This window comes from Accipiter gentilis, chromosome 22 (genome assembly GCF_929443795.1).
Source record: "Accipiter gentilis chromosome 22, bAccGen1.1, whole genome shotgun sequence".
NCBI classification, from domain to species: domain Eukaryota; kingdom Metazoa; phylum Chordata; class Aves; order Accipitriformes; family Accipitridae; genus Astur; species Astur gentilis.
In genome coordinates this window covers 8,292,554-8,316,444 of record NC_064901.1, presented here as the reverse complement: position 1 = coordinate 8,316,444, position 23,891 = coordinate 8,292,554, and positions in this window count along the sequence as shown.

The following is a 23,891-nucleotide window of genomic DNA, read 5'->3' as shown; positions in this document are numbered from 1 at the left end:
CAGTACTGGCAGCCATAAATTGGGCAGATTACTTACCACTTATAAATATGCAGCAGCCCTTAGAAGTTTCTCAAATATTCAGTAGAGTGCCTTCATGCTTTCACTTCAGCAGTCCATCCTTTCTACTTAATACTAGCCTTACGAAGCTTCACAAAAACCGTTCACCCCCATCATTCCACAAAATTTTGTATGTAGTCCACAAGATACCTCCTAAATTGGTCTGCAGTGAATCCAGAGGAATAACCCAGATTCTCATCTACAAATTGATGAATTATAGGATTATGTGACAGGAGAAAAAAACTAAAGCCTAATGTTTTCAGATTGCTCGGATGTTGTGAGACAGAGTATCCCTGTTGCTAATTAGAGTCAGGTGAAGCAATTTGAGTAAGGTAAAGTAATTATATCTGAAAGTTCTTGGCGGGAAAAATATGCCATAGATAGAGTCTATAAATGGTAAGATCGTACCTTTGGGCTGGTTTATGACAGTGGCAAATGAGCACTCACTTATTTATCCATAGTGAAATCTGTTTACATGGATAGACTTACCTACATATAGGAAAGCAATAGAGTAATGCTCTTGACAAATCTAGAATTCAAGGTTTGATCTTACAGGTTAAATCTGAAGCTATTGAAATGAATATGTTTGAAGGAATTATTGGAATGGTGAGAATGAACACTGAATACAAGGAATCTTCATGTAGGGTGCCATCTTTATTATTTAAACAAAGAATATATAGGGTTGCATCATAATCAAGGCTTTATCTGTTCGACAGAAATGTGTAAACCTACATGGCCAAAAATGTATACATTTTTGCATTAAGCTGATGAAAACTTTCCAAATTTACCCTCTATATTTTTCCTTTTACAGAAACATATCTGTCAAGCTCATGATTACTAAATGCAGTTCTGTCACATTAAAAAAATGTATCTGTGACAAAGATGAGATGACTGTGAACAAGGCCAGTGACACTGAGCTACAGCAGGACAGAATAAAGCAGAAGGTTTGATAATGAGAGATTACACTTTCCAGCTATTCTTGAGGACCAGAGGGAGGGAATTATTTGGTTTATGCTGGCAGCAATTTCCCTAAGCCATGTGAGATTGCATACCTCAAGCTGTTGCAAATGTAGGCAGAACAACCACAGGCCATGGCTCTTGGTTGGATCTAGATTCCCTGGGGTATAAAATATATTGAAAAGGCTCCTAAATAGGGGCTGATCACTTAATTTGACTGTTTGAATGGAAGTCCCACATATTCTTCAATCGCTAACACTTGTTCACAGCTCCCTTGAAGCTTAATAATCACTTCTGATTTTTTTTTAAATTAGATTAGCTGCTCATGGTTACAGTTTTACAACTGTAACATATCAAATGTGTTAAGTAGTACTTATGCACTGTCCCCTTTTCTAGGTTCTATAAAGCTGCAGTGAACAAAGTTTATTAAGCTCCTGCTGTGTTTAAGTTTCCTACAGGTCAGTTTTAATAAACTGTTTGTTTCTTCAGAAATGTACAGTGGCCACATTAATCCCCAGTCCTTGAAAACTTAAAACTTAAATCAAGCATTCCCAAAGAACATTCGAAAAGAGAAACATATTAGTATTCATTTGTAGATATTTAAATAGCCCATGATTTATCATTTTTCTGTAAGGAAATTGTGGTTAATTGCAATGGTTAAAGATTGTGTTGTACATTTTTCTGAAGCAGCAATACTTAAGCCTTTTGTCCTTTATAATGTCACTGCAAGAAAAAAATCATTCAAGGTTTTCAGTTTTAGTGAACAAGAAACACCTTTATCGAAACACAAAAACCACCTATTCTTATGCAAATTCTATGTCAGACATATAAATGACCCTTTTTGTCATTCCTCTACAGGAGTTGACTGATTCATACTACTAGTCTAAAATATACATACAAATCACAGCACTAAGAAAAATGTCTTTTCATGTCAGATAATGTAAACTTTATTATAAAATACTTCACAATTACATATATTGTATTTCAATTTAAATCCAGTCAGGTGTTCTGTAAGGATAATATGCCTTAGACGGAAGTAAGGCACTTATAGTAAAAATGTGCTGACTTTATCCACCTAATTATGTTTAGATAGGTAAGAATGTAAATGTGTCTCTGTGTGTCTGCTTGTGTGTGTATCGTATAGACCATTTGTAAATTGCCATAAAGATTAGTCACCTAATTAGTTGCTACTGTATATTATTTTTTAAAAGATCCAGATAGAGGATACATTGGCAAATGTTCAGACCATCTTTATGTTATTACATCTAATTGTAAACATCAACACATTTAATTATCATGCAAGCATGAACAATTATGTCATTACTTTGTAAACATACATGAAAGGTTATGCATCACTGCCATATATTATAAAATATTAGTAATATCATGAAAGACAACCATACCAAACTTCGTCCCCAGTCTTTGGTTTACTCATCATTTGAGAAAGTCACAATAATGAGATTACTAACACAGAAGATTGTTCTTCTGATGAGGAATATGTATCTATTCCATCTGAAACATTATCTTTCCTTTAGTATCTTGTTGAAGTTGTTTATACAAGTTTATACATCCTTGACAATATTTAGTCACATACATGCCACCACAGAAAACAGAAGCAAACATCCATTTTCCTTCTGAAGAGGCCTTATGAAAACTAACTTACACATCTTTAAAGATATGGGGGAGAAAATAATCTAGGATCACAGAAGCTGCATCATGCTTTTTAATTTATTTGAAAGCAGATAAGGAGTAGGCTAAAAAAAAGGTAGTAAATTTATGTTATCATTTTTACACATGCTCCTACACATAAAAGACACTAATTTTAGAAAATGTCTAGACTTAATGTTGTCTAACATTTTACCATTTTAATATTCAATTTTGACTTGCATTTAAATTTGCTAAATTTTCAAACTCTGAACTGAAAATCTCATGTCTGGTGTTGGATGCTGAATATTTTTCAAAGATTTGCTAATACTATGAAAGCCTTTCATAAGGAATTCTTAGTCCGTGAAGGCTTTGGAGCAGAAACCTCAATTTTGTCCAGCCAAATACAGCCAAGTTACGAACTTTTAGATATTACAGTTCATACTGTACTAAGGAATATCACATACTAGATCTTAGTAAGAAGCTTTTAGAATTGAGCAATATAATTTCCTGAACACTAGGCATGCTTAACTCAATAGTGCATGACAGTATGTGCACTAGGCATCCTTCAACTCTACCCAGCAGCTGACAGGCCCATGCAGTCCAATGTACTCCAAGTTGAAGAGACTATGTCAAGTCCAAAAGGGTTTTAGGCATGTCAGCATCAAACCGCATCCATTCTAATAAACCTGCTAAGGCCACAGGCTCATGAGCCACAGGGCAGCAATCTGCCAACATAACTCTACTGTTTCCTGCTTAATTGCTCCAGAATTATTCTGCTGTGAAAAAAATACCTGTGAAGCATCCTGGGAAAATGGCTGTAACACCAGCTTAAGGACAGTAGCCTACTATTTACTAGCTATTTTTCCAGATATACTACTAAAGTTCTGTGCTGGTGATTATATATAAGATGCAACATTGTTACTATGCAGCTAATTTTTGCTGTTTGTTTTATGGCAAAAGAATCAGAAATTGTACTTATTGTAGTGCAAGAATGTTAATTTTCTAATTTAGAAACTCAAAACTTAGGAAACCCAAGAATTCAGGTTGATTCAGCAATGTTAATTCAGCCTTCACACATATGTATTAGGCTGTAGTCCTTATTTATCTGTTCTTGCAAGAATTTTTTCACATTTTGCCTAATTGAATAGACTACACTATGTTCTGGAAGCGTATCAAGGATAAACTGTGAGGGAAAATAATGACCAAAAGAAAACTGATTAATCCATCATGTAACTAGGAAAGTCTGTAGAAGCAGACTATGTCTGCAAATGGTAGGTGAAGGATAAGAGATTTGAATTGTGACAGTGAGAACTGAATCTACCACAAAGTTCTAATGTGATGGTAATCGAGACACTTAAACCAAAATTTTCACATATGGCTGCTAATGGCTGCTAAAAATGGCCACATTTTCTGGGTACCTATTTGAGTCATCCTTGGCAGATACATAGAAGTGCCAAGTGATCACAGCTGCGACTGAAATGAGTTGGATCTATGCTTGTTATTTAAAATGCTCTGAAAAATCAGGCCCAAACTCTTTCAAATTAGCAAAATATTAGTGAAAACTTGATCATTTTAATTTCTTTCAAAACAGTAATTTCTTGTGCGGACTTCCTTAATACTGGCAGAATTATTTTACAAGTTCTTGAGTTTTTAATAATCTCATGGTTTTAATACAGAATTTTTTGTTGTTTTGATGTACCTTAAATAGGTAGACTTAAATGCCCAGACTCAAATGACCTATATTCCACCAAAGTATCTATGCCTACTGTCAAATTCAGAAATTACATTAATGTTTGCAATACTGTTTCCACTTGCAATAAGCCAATTTAGCCTCTGAATGAATTTAGCACTGTAATGTTAGACTGACTGTAAACTGTAGCTGGTTAAATGAAGTTTCAGATGGGCATAGAGGTGCTATTTCCATTGCATTATTGAGGAAGTTCATTTCCTTGCTTGTTTTCACTGTTCCTACACCCACTGGAAATGTGGAGTGTCTTCATCATTTTCAGAAACTTACAGACAGCATCATGCAAGGACATATGTTGAAGACTGAGATAATCAAGCATACATCAAAGATTTCAGTTTCTGACCTCTGGGCTACTTCCAAGCTAGCTTTCATCTGATAAGTGTTTTTATTTTTTTTAATTAATTAAATTAACTGACAGTTTATTTCCTGGTGGTAACAAGATCATATTTATAAACAGGATATATCCTGTATATCCTACTTTGCAACAACAGAGTTTTAGTAGGAAAACTTGGCTATTTCTAGCTAGTGGGAGAAATTAGCCTGGGATGATCATAGAATCACAGAATGGTTGAGGTTGGAAGGTCATTAGTCCCACTCCTTGCTCAGGCAGGGTGAGCCAGAGCAGGTTGCTCAGAACCATGTCAAGTCAGGTGTTTATTATCTGCACAGACAGAGACTCCACAACCTCACTATACTAACATACCTGTATTCAAATTAGCTTATACTTATTTCTACATTTTATTTCCTTCTTGAATTGCCTAAAAGTCCTCCCTGCTAAATGGTTATACCATTATAATACAACATGAATAGTCATCAGTTTTCATCAACTTCTAATCTACTTCTAGGACAACTACTTTCTTAAATTGAATGCAAATTAAATACAGTACCCTCCAAATCTGATAATCCTATCAAATAATAGAAGCAGATCAAAAACTTATAGCATGAAAGTCACAATGATTTTTACTGAATTCAGTCCCTGCCTTTACACCTTTTCATCCACTGTACATATTTAAACTGTATAGTCTGCATTTCTACTCAGGCGCTAAGCCTGTAAAGATGTAATGCATACTTAAACTTAATGGATTTTATCTCCATTGAATTCCAAAGCATTAAAGTGTGCCATGCTGTAGAGTTTCCATGTTTCACATGGTTGTTCTGCCATTGTAGAATAGCTGGTGTTTGTGGTCTGAGAATCGACATTTTCTGCAGTTTTGTTGAATATCATTTGTTCTTCCTGAAAATCAAGCTTGTAATGTATGACCACTTATAAATTGATAGTATTCTTGTTACTGTGATGGGTTGCCAGTTGCTTTCTTTTTGAAGTCTCATATATTTTCCAAGTTATGGTTGGGGAAACTGTTTGGCATTCCTCTTCCATTGTTGCTCTAAGCAGGTTTCCTGAAGGATAATTCTTTTGTTACTGTTTACTATCTTTTGTCAAGAACATATTGAAATTTGGTAATAAACTGTATGTTCTTCTTCCTATAAATCTGAGAATTATTGATTCTGATTAAATACTGTGAAAGATATTGCAATAGTTCAGCAGAGGATTGGGGAGAATGAAGAGGTAGCAAAGTCTGTTTGTAACTAACACAGGTAATCTCCCTGCATACAAAATTTATCATTACCTTTATAGTTCTATGTGTAGACTGTTCAGTCAGTAAGAAGTAGTGCAGGACAGGGGGTATGCGTGTGTGAGGTGAAGGGGTCTGATGAGGTGTGAAATTTATAATGAAAGAAGGTGAGTTTTCAATCAAAGGAAAAGCCTTGACCTTGGAAGGGAATGTAGGAAAGGAAACAGAGAAGAGTAGTACCCTGAGCCTCAAAGTGTCAGGTGATGGAAGTTTAAGTGGTGAAGTGCTGGTCCTGAGTGCAAAATGATCAAACAGGAGGAAGAGGAAATTGTAACGTGAAATGGGGGAGTATTTCTGAAGAGAGAGCTTAAGCTCTCTTAGAGATCTTAAGTTAATGACTGGAAAATTATGGAAGATTCTGAGCTAAGAATGGTTGAATTGCATTGTCGAAACTGACTGCAGAAAAAGTAAAATAAATCATGTGTAGAATTGGCGGTGTGCATGTTGACATAAGAGGGCAAGACTTGAGCTAGATTTGAATGAATGAAATTGAGAGTGGAGACAGGGAAGAGGTGACACAGTGATCAAAATTTATCGCAACCTGTCCTTACTACAAAGTGTCACAGTTTTCTATTTTAACACTGAAAGTGAGATGAAGAGTGTCCCATCCCCCCCCCCCCTTTTTTTTTTCTAAATTCCTGGCTAGCTTCCCTTTCCCTGTGCCAGAATGTTTCCCTGAGAACCCCTGAACACAACACCCCAGTTTTTCACTTTAAAAATATGATCAGTCTGCAAGGAGATAGAAAGAATCTGCAGATTGCTACTGACTTACCAGTTATTTTGGCATCATTTTCCACATGACCTATCTTGGGAGATATTTTAATTCACATTGTGAGTGATGCTTCCAAATGGAAACCTCGATCTTTAATGGTTGATTTTGCAGCACCAGCTAGTCTCATAATCTTGATCTGAGTAACATCTTGGTCGGATGCTTTTCATATTTGCTATCTTTGCTTTCAGCTACACCAATGTAAATATACTAGTATTCAGTTAAGTGTCTCGGTCTAATGAAGTACAATTTATTCTAAATTTTGGTCTATTATCTCATGAGGGACAGTAGGCATTCAAAATACACACTGACTTTCTAGAATGTGGTTAGTCTTTTGGTAATCATCCACCTTCATTAGCTAAATGAATGTTTAGTATGCCTAGCTGACAATTACTGATTTGCAGGCAAAGTGATTCCAAATATCTGTCATCACAGCTAGAAATCTAGAATCTCACCAAAAGTCTCTGGTTGTAAATGTAGATTTGATGTTTTAAGGATAGAAGAGGTTGGTTAGAAAGGGAAATAAAACCATTGATCTTTGACAGAAAATATAAAATAGATTCTGACTTCCTCATCCCTACGTATCTGGGAATGACTTGGGAATTCCCTTTCAGCATAGGTCCAGTGGGGAGGAAACAACACAATATGCATTCTCTTGGATCCTCCAACACTTGCCATCCTACTGGGCTGGTGGTGCTTCTCCCTCTTTTTGGCAACAGAGGAAAAGGAAAAGAACTTTCCTCATCCGTTTGTGTCAGAGAATATATTCCACTACCATTTAAAATGCAGTTTTCCCCATAATGAGTAAGACATAGTATTTAGCTTCCTAAAACAGCCTCTGGATGGAAGTGCAATGTGTTCCAATACAGTTTGCTTTCACATGTGCAATTTGTTTGTGACTCATGAATCCCCATCAATATGCCTTCTGTAGAAGACGTTATAAATGCCATCAATCCTTTATTTGTATTTGAATCACATGTATAAGGCACTGTGATTTCATAAGATACCAAGCAGATTTTGAGAGGACAGCAGTCTTCATCTCCAGAACAACAACAAAAAAAATCATTTATGTGCAAGAATTTAGTGAAAAGTCAATGTGAAAGAGCAACAGAAATTCCTCACAAGCCTCCCCCCACTTCAATCCCTCCCACTGCCTCTCCGTTGTCATCCTTCTTAAATATCACCTCTCCTTTCCATCAGGACTGGCACTCAAGGATACCAGATGGCAGCCTCAAGATTGTAGCACCCTTTAATGTCTGCCCTTTACTGTCTGGCAAAAGTGTTGACATTTCTGCCTTGAATGAGAACTGAAAACATTTAAAAATATATTCAACATGAACAGTCAGTGTCTAAGATGTTGTTTACACACTGCTAATGGGCTTTGACTTTAATAGAATGATCCTTAGGTCTGCAGAACCCACAGTCAGGTGTGAACTGGATATTTTCTTCTGTTATTTCCATTACAGAAACAATCAGCCTTGCTGCCCATGGACTTAAGAGCTGCGCATACTATTTCCATCAGCAAATATGAAAGCACTGTTGTGGGTTTTCTTGCAAGCGTACAATCTCCCAGAACAGCCCCCAGGAAGGTCTGCCTCCTCCTCTGGGAGGAGTTGTTACATGGGTAGGATCAGGAAGAGAGCAGGTTCGTAAGTTCAAGGGCCAAAAATAAGAAGTTCATGTGCTATTAAACACCTGAGTCTCAAGCAGTTACTGGATTTTAATACTCACCATCACAGGTTTTTGTCTTTAGTTGTGCACTGATTTTCAGGAGGTAAATTATATAAACGCCTCTTCATCACTGAAGATAAAATTAATTTAATTGTTTGGCTGAACTGAGCGCAGAAATAATGGAGTGAATTGTTCATTTCTAGGAATAAGCTTCAGGGAAATCTCTGGAATTCTTTTTTTTAGAAGGACTCAAAATAGGCACCCGAATCCATGAGACTGGTATTTTCTGTAAAATATTAAACAGTCTCAACGTACAGTAGAACAGAATTACAAGCTGTTAGTATGTCATTGTATCGGGCATTGGCTGAATGCACCCCTGACACTTTTGAAGAAAGCACTGCAACTCCTGCAACTCATTTATAGCACGGTATTATTTCTGATGGACATAAAAAACCCCTGTTTGTCTCTTCTTCGTCATAAGCTATTAGATAGCTCTTACTATAAAGTATTTGAGACAGCATTTCATTTTTTACATGTTTGCAGAGTTCTTTTTTTTGTTGTTGTTAATTTGCCTTTAAATTACTCCCAGTTGTTAACAGGCAGAAATTTCCCATTAACAATATATATGGCCCTTTAATCCTCAAATATGTGGAACAATTCAAGACATATGTGTGACAAAATATAGGAATAATTTACCAACAAATCCGTCTGATTAATGTATACTGCTTAAAGATTTAGCACAGAAGGACTACACGTGTCTAGGAAATGAATACTACTTTCTGCCTGCAAACCCTGTATTTTGACAGGCCATATTGTCTTGAGATAGAACATCAGAAGAAGAATGAATAATTTAATCAGAAATAGATGAGACAAATAGTATAAGGGACAGTACATGGATTTCCTTCTTGAAAGCTGAAGTCTACCCATGCTTAACATGACTGGCCAACCATTCCACACTAAACAGTGAGCTGGTCGGAAGAGGGTTTCTTCATGTTAGTTTGTAAACCAAATAAATAAAACATTCAGATTGCTGGTAGATGCAGTGAGTTGTTCTGTGGATTTAAGGAGGCACATAGCTTTTAGGGCCCTTAATAAAACTCTGTAAGGTCATTTTAAGATTGAAACTACTACCTGGTTGATCTGAAATTTTTTAATCAATTTTTTATTCAAAAAAACCCAATGAAAATAGTAGGGTTCATTTCCATAAAAATGTTACATAGATTTACTTTTTGCATCCAAGCTTTTATCCGGAATAATATTCCATACAATTTGTTCATCTGAAACAATTGAATACCCTTGTACTTCATTAGACATCTCCCTTCTCTTCCTCAGCAGCATGAAAAACTGTAGGACAGAGTTATTTTTAGACGGAGTGAGCAGAGCGAGAAAATCTGTGACTTATTTAGGAAAAAATACATATATTAAGAACTAAATATGAATGCTCTCTATTGATCAAAAGAGGTGGTATAAGCATGTGGGACACAAATGGCTTATGTCAAGGTGTGCTGTTCCTGCATTTCCTTATTGTTCTTTCATATTTCAAATGCTGTTTTATTTCATCTTCACATTCGAACCTGCTGAGTGATAGGGTTAGAGAAATCTAGTGTTTTAAAATTTGCATGTCTAATCTCTGTTTATTGGTATTTTGATGACATCTAGTGGTGACAAAGCTGTTAGCCAATTTTATGTCCTATGCTGATGTAGCAGGATCATTGCATTATGAAGAATGCTTGTAACAGTGCAAGCCTGGCATTTCGTAAGCTGCAGAAGAAAAGGCTCAGCAACAGTTCTCTCCTCTTCTTTCACTGCCTAATCATAGGGAACTTCTGGTACTTTCACATACAAAGGAACTGACTTTCTTGTAGATTATTTTAAGATTTCAAAGTCAGGTTCCACTGATATTGTCAAGAGTGGTAGCAAAATAGAAGACTAGAACCAGTATTAGATGATGCCATAGTGAAATCTTGATAGCCAGCCTGTTCTTCAGTCGCTACCTGCTGCCAACAAGGTAAAAATATTGTGTACAAATTGTAAGTGCTTTTATGCAATAAAGCAATACCTGGTGCTGATAGAAAGCCGCAGAAAAGATACAGGTTTTAGATGTGTCTAAATGAAAGAGAATGAATCTCAGCTGCCCTGGCTGTGAATATCAGACCAGTTTTACATATGTTAGATCATTGCCTTTGTTAGAATTCACATCCATATCTGCAAAATCAGTCGCAGGCCCTGTGTATGCAATAAAGTAAAAAAAGAAATCAAGCTGTGAGAATTCTCTTTTTCTCTCCCTCAGAGAATTAGTGTTGAATAGAAATACTTTGGTTGAACAGCACTATTTTCTACAACACAAACATTTTATTTTTAATAAATATTTATGAGGAGTTGGCAGGGGAGGAAGAGGTTATATTTTGTTGATTAGAAAAAACAGTGATTCAATAAATGACATTAAGCTACTGGCTTTGCTTTTGTTTCAATACTATGAATATGTAGTAAGAGTGTGTGAGAGAGAGCGAGTGTGTGTGTGTGTGTGTCTGTTTGAAAGAGAAAGAGTGTGTGAGACAGGTGGCAGTGGGGTTGCTATAGCAATTACTTGTCACTAATGATAGGAGGGTAATTACTGCAGCAAATTCCCACATAGCTATTCAGCACACAAGTTAGACTATTTCCCATCCTAAAATTTTCTTTCTGTATTTGCAAGATTACCTTTTTTGCCAGATGGCTACAGGCTGCATTTCTCAAATTTACAATAGAGTAAAACCAGAAGTTCATTAATTACAGTGTCACTGGAATCAAAATTTAGTCACCTCATCAATTTTGAAAGAGGCACTGAAGTTCTGTCTTTTGGGGTCTACTTTTCTCGAGACAGAATATAAAATTTTATTTTTCAGAACAGTTTTTGTAAGTTCAGTGTCAAAAACATATTGAGGTCACCTTCAATGTTGCATTTGAGTAATTGAGATTAGTATGTGATTGAGTCTGACTCATCACTTAATTGCACAAGATGTAAATCAGGTTTTTCTGCAGTGAACTAATAAAATTAAACTATTAATAACTGCAAACAACTACAGATCAGGCCATGTTTGAAGGAAAATAGACACTGAGAGAGTTTCATTGCAACATATTCATTAGTATATTTTTCTTTTCCTCTCTTTCGAATATTTGTAGCTTAACAGTGGTTTATCACCTCGTGCAAATCAAAAAAAAATCTACATTACATTTCAACTTTAGGCTGGTTCATTCTGCAGTGTTTAAAACATTTCTAAAGGAATGTATATAGATGCAACTTCTTTGCTAATATATATAATGAAAATTTTTGGTTTGTGTAGAGCAATCATCATTAATAAAATGGTCTCGAAAGGTGTGTATCTCATTTCCACAAAAACATGGTGTTACCTTGGCTACAGTATTTCGTAATGATTCGCTTTTCCTTAATGATTCTCTTTATCCTTTTACCTGCCTTTTACTAATGAAAATATGGATTACAGACATTACCTTTTAATTAGCTGGTGGCAAATATGTGGAATTACAGGCTGCTTTAGAGAGTTCATTTTTTCCCCCAGTTGGCTGGACTGTGATGATTTGAGGGAATACACAATATTTTCTGTCTTTTCAAGAACATGAAGTAATGGATTTCTTAACTACAAGCTGGAAAGATGGCACCTAGGCTTCCTAGGTGGATGAGATTTTCTATTGTGCCATAATTGACAAATGTTTGATGCACTCCAACTTAAGTGTATTTCTTTCTGAATCACTTGTTATAAAATATAAAACTGTGCATCTCTCTGGTTACTGGTATTAAAAATCAGGCAAATCTGCTTACCTACGCTTATTTCACTTTCCATCCTTCAGGCAATTTACTGATAAATTCATTTTTCCCACTTTTGTTTCTCCAACATTGCCTTTAATTAATGTAAAAAAAAAAAAAGATAACTGTTATTTGGTGTATTAATATTGCTAAAAGAAACCCTTATAAAATGCAACTGTTTGGAGTTATTTTTTAGTATAATTGAGTTAATTCATAGATAAAAACAGGTTAATATACTGGAAGTTAAAATCCACTTGCCAGCTGATGACCTTGTACAGTAATTAAAATAATACTTTCTAAGACAACATGAATAATTGTATGTTTAAATAAGGATATTCACAATTTCCTTTCCTTTGTTTATGCCTCAGGTGAACTTTTCATAAATGGGAAGGTTGATTTATAATCTGCTTCTGATGTGTGAATCAGTAAATCTTATGAATCAGTTTCTCCTCAAAGACAGAACTTGAATTCCCAAGGATTTCATGAAAAGCACTTCCCATTTTTCTCACTAAAAATATATAGCTTGATGCCAATTAAAATTCAGTGCACTGTGTATCCAGTAACCCTGATAATCAGTAAAAACATGTCAGAGAGCAAGATGGTTTCTCCAACTGAATGGAAATCTCAACAAGCAGTTAACCTACAATAGGAAGAAACTCATTACTGGGATAGCTTGATGCCTTACAGCACTTGAAAAGCTGATTAAAGAATTAATGAGGCGAAACTATATAAAATCCTGGCAAAAGCGGAAGGAAGGGTGATGACATATATTTCAGCTTGCACCAATACTTATTTTGGCTCAGAACAACAAAAAAATATATCGATCAGACTGCTACATGTTGCTTTAGTGTACAAGAATGACAATTTCTTCCCCCAAACCCCACATCGTTTTTATTGTTTCAGCTCTTTGACTCTTGATGACTTGAGTTCAAGTCCCAAACAGACTTCTGATCAGCAGGGTAGCTTATTTCAGAATAAAGAGAGAGAAAATGTGTAAACTTGGTGAAGTGGTCCACAAGCTCCAGCTTGCAAACCTCACAGAGATTGCAGCCCATCCAGCTCACAAACTCTCACCTAATACAACATGCTGTAAGTTGTGAAGAAATGTGTTTAAGTATAAATAGGCTCTACTGGCTTCAGGAAGTAAAACTGTTCCCTTAGTTTAGTCAACACATTGCTTGCTGGGGAAGCTGAGAGGACAATGTCCTGGGCTCACCAGTGATTTCCCCCCGTAAAATGAAAGTTAGCAATAATTGTGTGTATAATATTGTCTATTAGGTGGTGCATAAAGGCTTGCATTGTATGTACATACTGTAGTTGTATAGAAAACATTACAGAGTGAGCCTGCTTTTAGCTTGATGCCTCATACAGTGGTAATTAAGGAGAACAGTCTTTTGATTTGCTACTATTTGCAGTTCTGCAGGAAAAACTGAGTTTAGGCTATCTTGTGCTGTGCATTGTTGCCATGTTTAATCTTCTGATTCGCTAAGAACAATTACATGCGACACCTATGGGGAATTTAATTGCTTAGCTCCTGCCTCTACGGCAATTGTAATTATGGTGCAGTACTATTTGGAAAAAAAAAAGGCGACAGAGAAAAAAAAGTGCAGTGTTTTTTAGAACATAGCACTGAATAATACCAAGGTTAGATTTATACAACAGCATAGCTCCAAGAATTAGCTTCCAGAATTAACCCTGTGTTTCTTTTGATGAGAGGCCAGACAAAATAAAGCATTGGTTATTGTAAATATCCTCATGTAAAGCCTTCCATTCAAGCCTATCAAGTGCATTTATCCTCCCAATATATGTGGGAGTTAGCACAGCTTCTTTTTTTCCCCTCCTTCTCCAGCTGAGGAAACTAAGGCACAGAAATGCGCTGCCTGATTTGTCTTTATGAAAAATCCAAAGGAGAGCAAATTAGTATGTAAGAAATTTTTAATTTCTAGCATTTCCAAGCTCTTTTTACTTTTCACGTATGCAGCTTTGAAAGAAACATAATGGGCAAAAGACATGCCCTTTTAAGCTGTAAGACCTTAAAAAAATCTGTAAAATGGAACATAATAAACAAATAAATTAATAAATGGTGCTGTGCACTATTCTGCTGAGAAGTCCTGTTGAGCAGAATTGAAGATGTCATTGTCTGAATCATCCTGCACGACCTCAACCAAAGGAAGTTGTAGACAAGATTATCCTACTGCATTCTAAAGGAAATTTTAAAGAGAATCCAAAGATTCTTGTACTCCTCACAGAAAAGAAAGAATGATCACTGCTCTGTTTGCAGTAAGGCATTTTTATTTCTTTCATCATCTAGATGATTTTCAGAACTGATCTTGATGGCAATTCAGTTAGAAATTAAACTCTCGTCAGAAGTCTTCCAGTGGCTTCACAAGTTAACACTCTTTTAGAAGTGGGGTACAGATCAAAATCAGGACCAATACTCCACAGAATAGAGCCCATTCTGGCTGAAGAACTCAGGACATTTAATAATAATGCTGAGGTTTATTTGTTGCAAATAAACACTAATCATACAGAAGTGAAATTCACTCACAATTTTCCATAAGGTACCTGTTCACCTTCAACATCTGCTATAGTCCCCTTTAAATGATATACAACATGGCCAAACATGTGACCTATAGATAGCAAAAAGGCAACCCACTCCTTTGGTATAATTATACTGTACAACAAATATACATTTAAGATAACTGCTAGGTTTTCCTCTTTGCAGCCTATCAAACATAAGTTTAGTCATGCCAGAGAAGGTATAATGCTATAATTGCCTGTATGAATCTTGGTAGCATTTAGACAATGTGCTGCAAAAGTGCACTGTACCTACCCCTGCAGATCTGCTGCTGTGATTAACCTGAGAAATTTTGTATGAGAAAGAAAGCAACTAAGAGAAATGTGTTTTCTTCAGATAATTATTAACTTCTTTTGACACTGACATCAACAGAACTGACAAGATCTCTTTGAAAGTCAAGATTACCTTTCTGGAAATTTTGCATTCTTTGTCATTAAAAGAAAAAATACCTACATTGACATTTTAAGCTTTTCCAAAGTTTCATATTAAAAAAGCAAAGGAGTTGATGGAAGATCCTTCGAAGGCCAAAGGGAACAAATTTCATACAAGAATCACGATAAATTTTTCCACACAGTATATCCTTTTTTTTTTTTCGCCAGTTAGTAACTCTAACTACATAGAGTTATGGCAATAGCTAGTCATTTCACTGAATTAGCAGTCCCATGTGTGAACTACCCATACCCATTCTCCCCACCTTTCGTTATGTTGTTAAAGACTTTTTCTGGACTGATACAAGACTGGTTAGGTTTTCCACTCAGAACATAATCTGTGTGTTCAAAGCCAATGTGATAATGTCTCTGAGAAGTCAGCACATGGGAACTGTCATTTGAAGACCGTTATTTTGCCACCATCTAGCCAAACAACATTGGAAAAGTCACTTGAAATCTTTGTTCTTTGAATTTCTCATTTGTAAAGTAAAGATACTATCAACCAATATTTGCACATTGCTTTGTGCTTCTGTTATAAGTTTAAAGAATTTTTGTCTTTACTGTACCTTAAGACCATGTTCTGACTTTGTTTCCTCCAAATTTACATATCTAACCCTCAACCAACCTCAAACTGCATCCCTTGTTTTATGATGTGAACAGTGCAGGCATAGTACAGAAGAGAAGAGACTCCAAACACTGAATCTGAATGCACTTTTAAACATGTTTTTCCATTGCAGATATTTGCAAATGAAACCCTGTGATGCAGCATTTAATTCCCACGAGAAGTGCTATTCTCATTATATCTTCTGTCTGTATACAAGCTTTTGCTGTGTTACTTGTATTGCCATTTTCAGCAGGGACTCAGAAGAGAGAAAGGATAGAAACTCAGACAGAATTACTAAACTGTAACACAAAGATAATGAACTCTAATGCAACAGGACAGCAAATTAAAAGACTGGGAAGTTGTTAGCCCATGTAAAAATAGGAAGAAAAAGAGCTTTATTCCATACTTTTGAAGCATTCTTCAAAGCTCAGAGAGCCTACTAAACGAAGCAGTCCAGTTAATCTGCCTAGAGCTCCTCAGTGCAGCTCTCTTTACAAAAGAAATCCAACCAGACATTTTTAAGAGCAATTATTTTTTTATGAAAAGGAAATAACTAAGACCTAGAAAGGCACATTAGGGGCTAGAAGACACACCAATCAGGAAATGGTTTAAGATCCCCATTCAGCTCAATTTGTTTTAAAGTATTTCAAATGCCCTGAATACAGCAAATTCTACAAATAGCCAAGTGGCTGGGAGACATAGTGCATATTGCCAAACAGATTTAAATGCAAAACCAAGAGTCTTGTTTCCCAAAGCTGTGGAGGGTGATTATAACACTGTCCAGTCTTAAGGCAAAGCTAGTCTTCACTGTTTTTATGTATTTTCCTACCAGAGTCCTAATGTTCCCCTTCTATCCAAATATACCTACAGAAGAACAAACCCATACAGAAATTTCGTAGTTCCAAAAATGGCATGGATTTGGCAAAATCGTGTCCTGATTCACAACATTATCAACCACAAACATTCAAGTATCATAAACCACTCCCTGTCCTTTGCTTTGGCATCAAAATTATAATAATTTAAAAACATGCATTTAATAATACATTTTAGAATTTTATTTACTTTTCATTTTTAAAACTCTTGTGAAAATCTAAATCATATGTTAAATTTTTTTTTTGAGAAACATGAAGTCCAGGAATTTGTGTTTTTATTAAAACAAATCCTTAGATTCCCCTCTATCCAAATAATTTTAGCAGCTGAAACATGCAGAAATGTACCATGTAACACAAGACCATGATAAAATCTGAAAGATTGCAATGTTGGATCCATGGGCTGCAGTTTAGTTTTATTGCTCCAGAAGTTTATGTCACGTGAAAGGGTACAAAAACCATTGTAATCTTGACCCTTTTCAAGTAACTGGCATTCTGCAAATGTTCTGACACTTCTAATTTATGGGACTGGGTGAATTTTCCTTTTTTCTGGAAAAAATAAGCCATCTGAATCTCTTAGTCTGGATAGGAACCTGAGAATTGAAAGAAATGAAGACAATATTTCCAGATTTTTGTGGACAAAAGCACTACTACTCAGGAAATCAGATATTCAGCTGTGTCTGCAGGTTATAGAAAGCTACGACATAATCTGTCAGCAGAATGAGAATTACTTGCAAAGTCCTTTGCAAAGCTTGCAAGACAGAATAATTCAGAATATTTCTAACAAGACTATTGATTGCAAAAGCACATTTTCTTTCCACTTACCCACATTTCTGATTTTAAAGGCCTGCACAATAATGGTGAAGTATATGGAGCTGAAAAACCAGTAAAAGCTGCATACAGAATCCCCGATATCTGATCAAAGACAAGCCATTTGAGAAATTTCATAAGCAACCACAACTATTTGAAGGCTAAATTAAAACCATCTACTGAGAGATGATACGTGAAATAATTTCTGTTAAATAAAAAATAACAAATGGGCATTAAAACACAATATGAATATAGGCAAAGGGCAAAGACCAGCTTTGTTCCTAAGACACATGGAAAAAACTTCAGAGAATTTCACCAAAGAAGCACTGTGTCAGGCACACAGTGAAAGCAGTCACTTTCCATGTTTCAGCATGAGTTGCACCACACAATACAAAGAAAAGCAGAAGTGTATTAATAAGCACGTAGCTAGAAGTCAAAGCTGTTGTCATGCAGAAAAAGACTCTTTCTTGGATATCATAAAATGTACAAGATAAAACTTTTTTTCAGATGACATATTTGTGATTTTGCAAACAAATTAACATTAGAGAAGGATTAGGAATGATGATGACCTGGTGGAAAAAAGTATGAATTATGCCTCTTTTTTGTGTAGGTGCATGTTGTAAATTCACAGTGGCATATTTCTAGAACACTAGCCACCCTTCAAATTGTGAGACAAAAGTTTCCAAACACAAAACCCAAAGGTAGGTTCTCACTTTCTGAAGAAAAAGGTGAAAAAAACAAAACCCTTAACTAACTTAATGACATCCAAAAGTTATGATATATCATAGGTATAATAGTGAAACCCCTGTGAAACACCTGTATTACATGTAAGATCTCATAACCATTCAGGACTAAGTAAAAGCTGACCATTATTGAATTCTCCGTCATGTGACTGGAATATCAGTTTTTACCACAATAAAGCAAAACTATTTAAGAAGTGTTACAGAATAAGAGCTTTAAGTAGGTGAACACAATTCCTCTCGACAGAAGCACTGCTATTAAAGATAAGAGAATAAACCTTCCACCCCAATAGGTAGAACACTGTCGCAAGACACTGGTGTGAAAACAGAACTATGGCAAAAATGATGATTGCATGTAGAAGAAATGTTGTGTCTTCAACCTTTCAAACTAATGGTTAAGTGATTTGTTCCATGGTCATGATAGCTATTCTTGCATATCAGTCATGTCACACTCATTCCTGAGGATCAGTCCTTCAAAAAGCACCAAAGCTAAAAAAACTAAGGCTAATACAGTTTTTCAGTTCTTTCGGGATACTCAAAAAACTACTGCCTATGTTCCTTCACTGACACCTAATCACTAATAGTGAAGGTCACTGCACACACAGCAAACAAAAGCTATGATAGAAGCCTAGCTGAATGAATTGTTTGGATAATAAAGCCCTGGGACTCAATATTTAAATCCTATGAACAAATGTCCGATGAGACACAGAATCACTTCGGCTAAAAATTTGTCTGTCTCCCAGAGCGTGCTATGAAGTGATTTTATTGGGCATTCATTGCTATTTTTATTTAGCATTATGTTTTGTTTTCACTTTCATGAAATGGCAAGCAAAATGAAGTCTCAACTTCAATGTTCAATTAGTTTTATTTAAGCATTAAAATAATTGACTGTTTCATGGAATCTAGCTTCATTCGAGCCAGATTTTGTATCCTTCTTGTCATTATCTTTTCCTATCCTTCAAAGAATGTTTCCAGAAAAATGTTTATAAAAACCTCTTTTTGTTCTGCTAACCCTGCAAACTAAACATGTTCCATTTATTTTTAAATTAAGTGAAAATTAGCCAGGTGTGATAGATAAGCTTTCTATACACAGGTCTAAATATTGACAAAAGGAGATGTGTCACTGGAAAAATCATCAGTCTAGCAATTATCACGTTAGCATGTTAAGTGGAAAAAGATGTGAAACTTCCAAATGTGTCAATACAGATTATTTCATTTCCACCAGCTACCAGCTATACTGTGAACATCAGTGCCTTAATGTATACTCAGCAGCAGGTTGGCTTTTGCAAGCAAATACCTTAACGTGGCATCCAGAATTGTCAAATCCGTGGTGAAATCATGTATGTTTCCTTCAGAAATGGGCTGCCAAGCAAATATTAGACATTTCTAGAAGGTCAGACAGTACAGGGATAAAGCCAGAGGACAGGGAGGGGAACAAAGAGCCAGAAAGGACTGTCCCTCACAGATGTGGCAGTGACTTTCAGGTCCAAAGCGGGGTGGACAGGGAACAGAGGAGAAGGAGCTGGTCACCATTTCCCCAGAGAGGACGTAGCAGCAGAGAACAAAACACGCTAAAACTATTTTTAATAGTAGGTCCAGAAACCAGCTGTGATTTTAACAGCCAGTTCTGCCAGACTAAATCCAACCTCCTTCAGTACAGTCATGATCCTTTTACAGTTACCTGCCCAAAACTTAAATGGGATTGGTAGCCATTTTCTTCCAACCTCTGCTACTCATTTCAGATCCCTACGTATTAATAATTTCTCAGATAAGGAATGTATTTGCCATTTTCATAATCTAGTGAATGTCACAGTACTTGCAAGTCAGTTTAACCTTTTCTATTGCTGCTGTCCATTAAAGATTTTTTCACAAAGTTAAATTAAGGTGCCTTCGTTCATAAGTAGCAGACAATTGTGTGGATTGTCCGGCTCATAGTTCACAAACGAGTTTCACCATGGCACACAGGCCACTCATGGGGGGTTATAAAAGCGACCCAGCCTTGGATTGCCATGAGGCCCTGTCTCTCTGCAGAGACAACTCAGCGGGAGCTGTGTAGACAGCTTAGCGCTGGGTTGTCTGATAAACCCTAAGCTGAACAGGGCGGTGGCTGTACCATTCAAAGAACCAAAACCTGAACTGAGCCTTGAAATCCCCTAACAAATAGTATGCCCTGAGTCTCAATCCAACCACTATTCAGTTGCCTGAGGAAGCAAGGTAAAAAAAAAAAACACCAAAACCTGGAGGGTTTCAGCTTCAGCTTCAACTGACGACCTTGTGTATTCAAACAATCACAGACCAACAAAGGAAAGATAAGGGGAAACTCCACTCAGATATACATAATCCACTTAGGCATATATCATAATCCACTCAGACATAGTCATACACACCATTCCACAAGTCAGGGGATAAAAACTCTAAGATTCAGGTTGGAAATGGGGGAGTCACTTCTCCAAGTATACAGTTGGCTTGTGAGGGAAACTCTTCCCCACCTTGATCAGGACGCCAGTCGAGGTAACTTCCCTGGGATTGAAAGCCCTTGCCAGGAGGGGTAAGTGAATATTGTTTATGCTTTAAGTTTGTAAACACGTGTGTGCTTGAGTTTGTCTGTGAATTGCTTGTGGTTGTAATAATGTACCATTCTTGCCTCAAAAAATTGCGATAGTGCATTCCTCCATTGTATCTGTAAAACCTGCGATAGTGGCATGTTAAGTCTGTAAGTGAAGTTCAAATAAATCATTTGCTTGAACCTTGCAGTTAAGTCTGTGAGTGAAGTTCAAGTCGTTTGCTTGAACCTTGCCGTTAAGTCCTTTTCCGTCACATTAACAACATGAGGAAGACAGAATAATGATCCATGTAGTTGAACAGGGTGCATTTGAAACATATATTTTTCGTTACAATGCAAATAATTTAATTCATTCAAAGAGCCCTTAGTGGACTAGTGCCTACACTAGGTTTGAAGTTGAAACTCTTTCTCTGGCGAATAATAGCACTGGCAATTTTGTGACAGCTTATGAGAGCCAGAATCACAGGATAATAGCTCTCAGGATATGCTATTTTGGAGAGGGAACTTACAGACAGTTCTCACCCCAGTGTCACCTAACAGCATGAGATAAATACCCTTGAGACCAATTAAACTTTCTTTCAAGATCTCATATAATCTATGACTTTTTAATATGATTTAAAAGAAAAAAGAAATTACTTTTAAAAAGCCAGTGGTACATGATGTGTGCTCAAAACATGAGACATTTTTGGTAATGAGTAATCCTGTATGTATCAATATAAGGTTAGCAGCATGGGCAGTGCCTCAAACAAAGCCTGGGGGCATCGATGGAGAGAATCCCAACAATTTCAGTGACTTTGGATCAGACCGTTACTGAATGACTCTAGGCCACATTGTGCAATTTGTATGGGTAGTTTTGTTAAGAGCTACAGTACACGACTACTGTATTCTGGCTAAATTATGACCCACCTTTGCAGACTCCTCTAGGATGCCCTGTAGAAGGCATGTGGGCAAGATAGAATTTATGGTGCAGCTTGATCACAGAAATCCAGTTACTGAGGCGTTGAATTTGTTTGTAACAGCATACACTGTACCATGGCCTAATAGACCTTTTTAGGTGAAGATGAATAAAATCTTCTTAACTTTATTTGCACTGATATTTCCTTAAAAGCATCATTATTTGATAGTTTAAGCCTCTTTGGCCTCAGAATTGCATTATGCAGGCTGCTGGTGGGATAGCGAAAACGTTATTCAAAGCTTGAAAGTACTTTTCCACAGAAACAAATTTGCATATGCTAATTTTTAATAAGTACTGGCAGATTATTAAGATGTGTTACCTCCCCATCTACTTCCTTTGAGAATTTTACTATTCTTTGAATTCTAGCAAGAACTCCCAAATACATAAAACAGTGACAAAAAGATGACATTCTTATAAATAGCACAATTTTTATGTAGAACGCCTCTATGAACAAGTAGGTTTTTCCTATTTTTCATTGCAAATAGTTTGCAGGGTATTAAATTTAAGATATTGCAGTCATCCCATTCACCTCTTTTTCAATGTTCTCAGGAGTCCAGGGCTTGCAATCTCCCAAAACATGTAAGAATTTCAAGATAAAATTTCAAAAGCTAACAGCAAAAGATATTTTAAGATTTCCTTTACATCTTTTTTTACTCTGCCTTGGTGCTCAGCATCATGCAAGATTTGGCCCCAAGTCATGGAGATTTTAGGCAATAGTTTCCCCATGCTTAAATTTTAAAAGTAGTTGCCATAGCAACTGCCAGACACAGCATATGGTGTGTCTGTTACCTCCAAGATAACAGAGCAATTTCTAAAGAATTTTCTTTACAATATGTTACGAACCTTTGTACTTTTTACAATTTTTCAGAGTGCAGTATAAGGTACTGTTGTTCCCTGACATTCTCTTCAAGTTGAATGCTCATTTTGTAACTCTCTCTTTCATATTAGGCAAATATTTCCCTCTCTTCCTTGTCTTTTTATTCTCCCAATATTCAGCAAAATGTGAAAGAATGAAGTGGGGAAAAGGAAACATCTATTAAGTTTTATCTAAAGATTTTACTTAGTTTTGCTACAATGTTACCTTTCCTTCACAGTGACAATCAAAAGACAAAAACAAAGAAAAAGACCGAATACAGAAAAAGACAGAAACCTTATTAAAACTTCTTTAATCTATAGGTGCTGGGCAGTCAGTCATTTTGCAGAACCATATGCAGCCTTTGACTCCCATACTCACCCAGCTTCTCACCTCCAATGAAGAATTAATATCTGCGCAAAGTGGCTTCAAACAAGAAGATCTCAGAAACATGCCTGTCACCTCTTGTTTGCTAGGTAATACATTCCCCTCGAACAGCAAAGACCAATGTTGCAGACCCCCTTCCAAATGGCTTGGCTCTACTGCGTGTAGCTCCTGAAAAGAAATCCCCTAGGACAGCCTGCGAGTGGGATGACCCTGTCTTCCTTCCTCCCCGCACCCGAGAAGACCCCACTGTCCAGCAGAGCTCCCAACAGTTAAGCATCTCAATGCTTGCCTTGCTTCGTAGAATCACATGCAGATTCAGAAAATAAGGGAAATAGGCCTTTGTTCTTCCTTGTGCCCCTCTGTGGTTATATAAGCTGAGACAGGATTAAAAGAATAGTTACTAGGATATGTAATAATGTTCTGCTCTGTAATTCTCTGTCCCTTGAGTCCTTCATTCTGACAACTTTCTGCAGTTAAGGAGCCTTCCGCATATATCTTCTAAAAAATTAAAAAATAAAACTCCACCAAAACAGGAAGTGTGAGTGCACATTTAATTCTCCCCCTGAGGAGAAGCTAAGAAAGAGAATGAACCACTCATTATACACTTAACTTAATGCACAACTACGAACGAGGTGCTGACACTACCCTGATGAAGACAGAAGATAGTGTAAGAACAGAATAAAATATTTTAAAGGGGACTTCACACATTTGGGGTTATTTTCCTTTATTTACTCTACATTTACCATGGTTAGTTCTCAGGGAAGGGGGAATCATTCTGTCATTGGAATTGTATGTGATTACCTTCAAGAAATACTTGGCC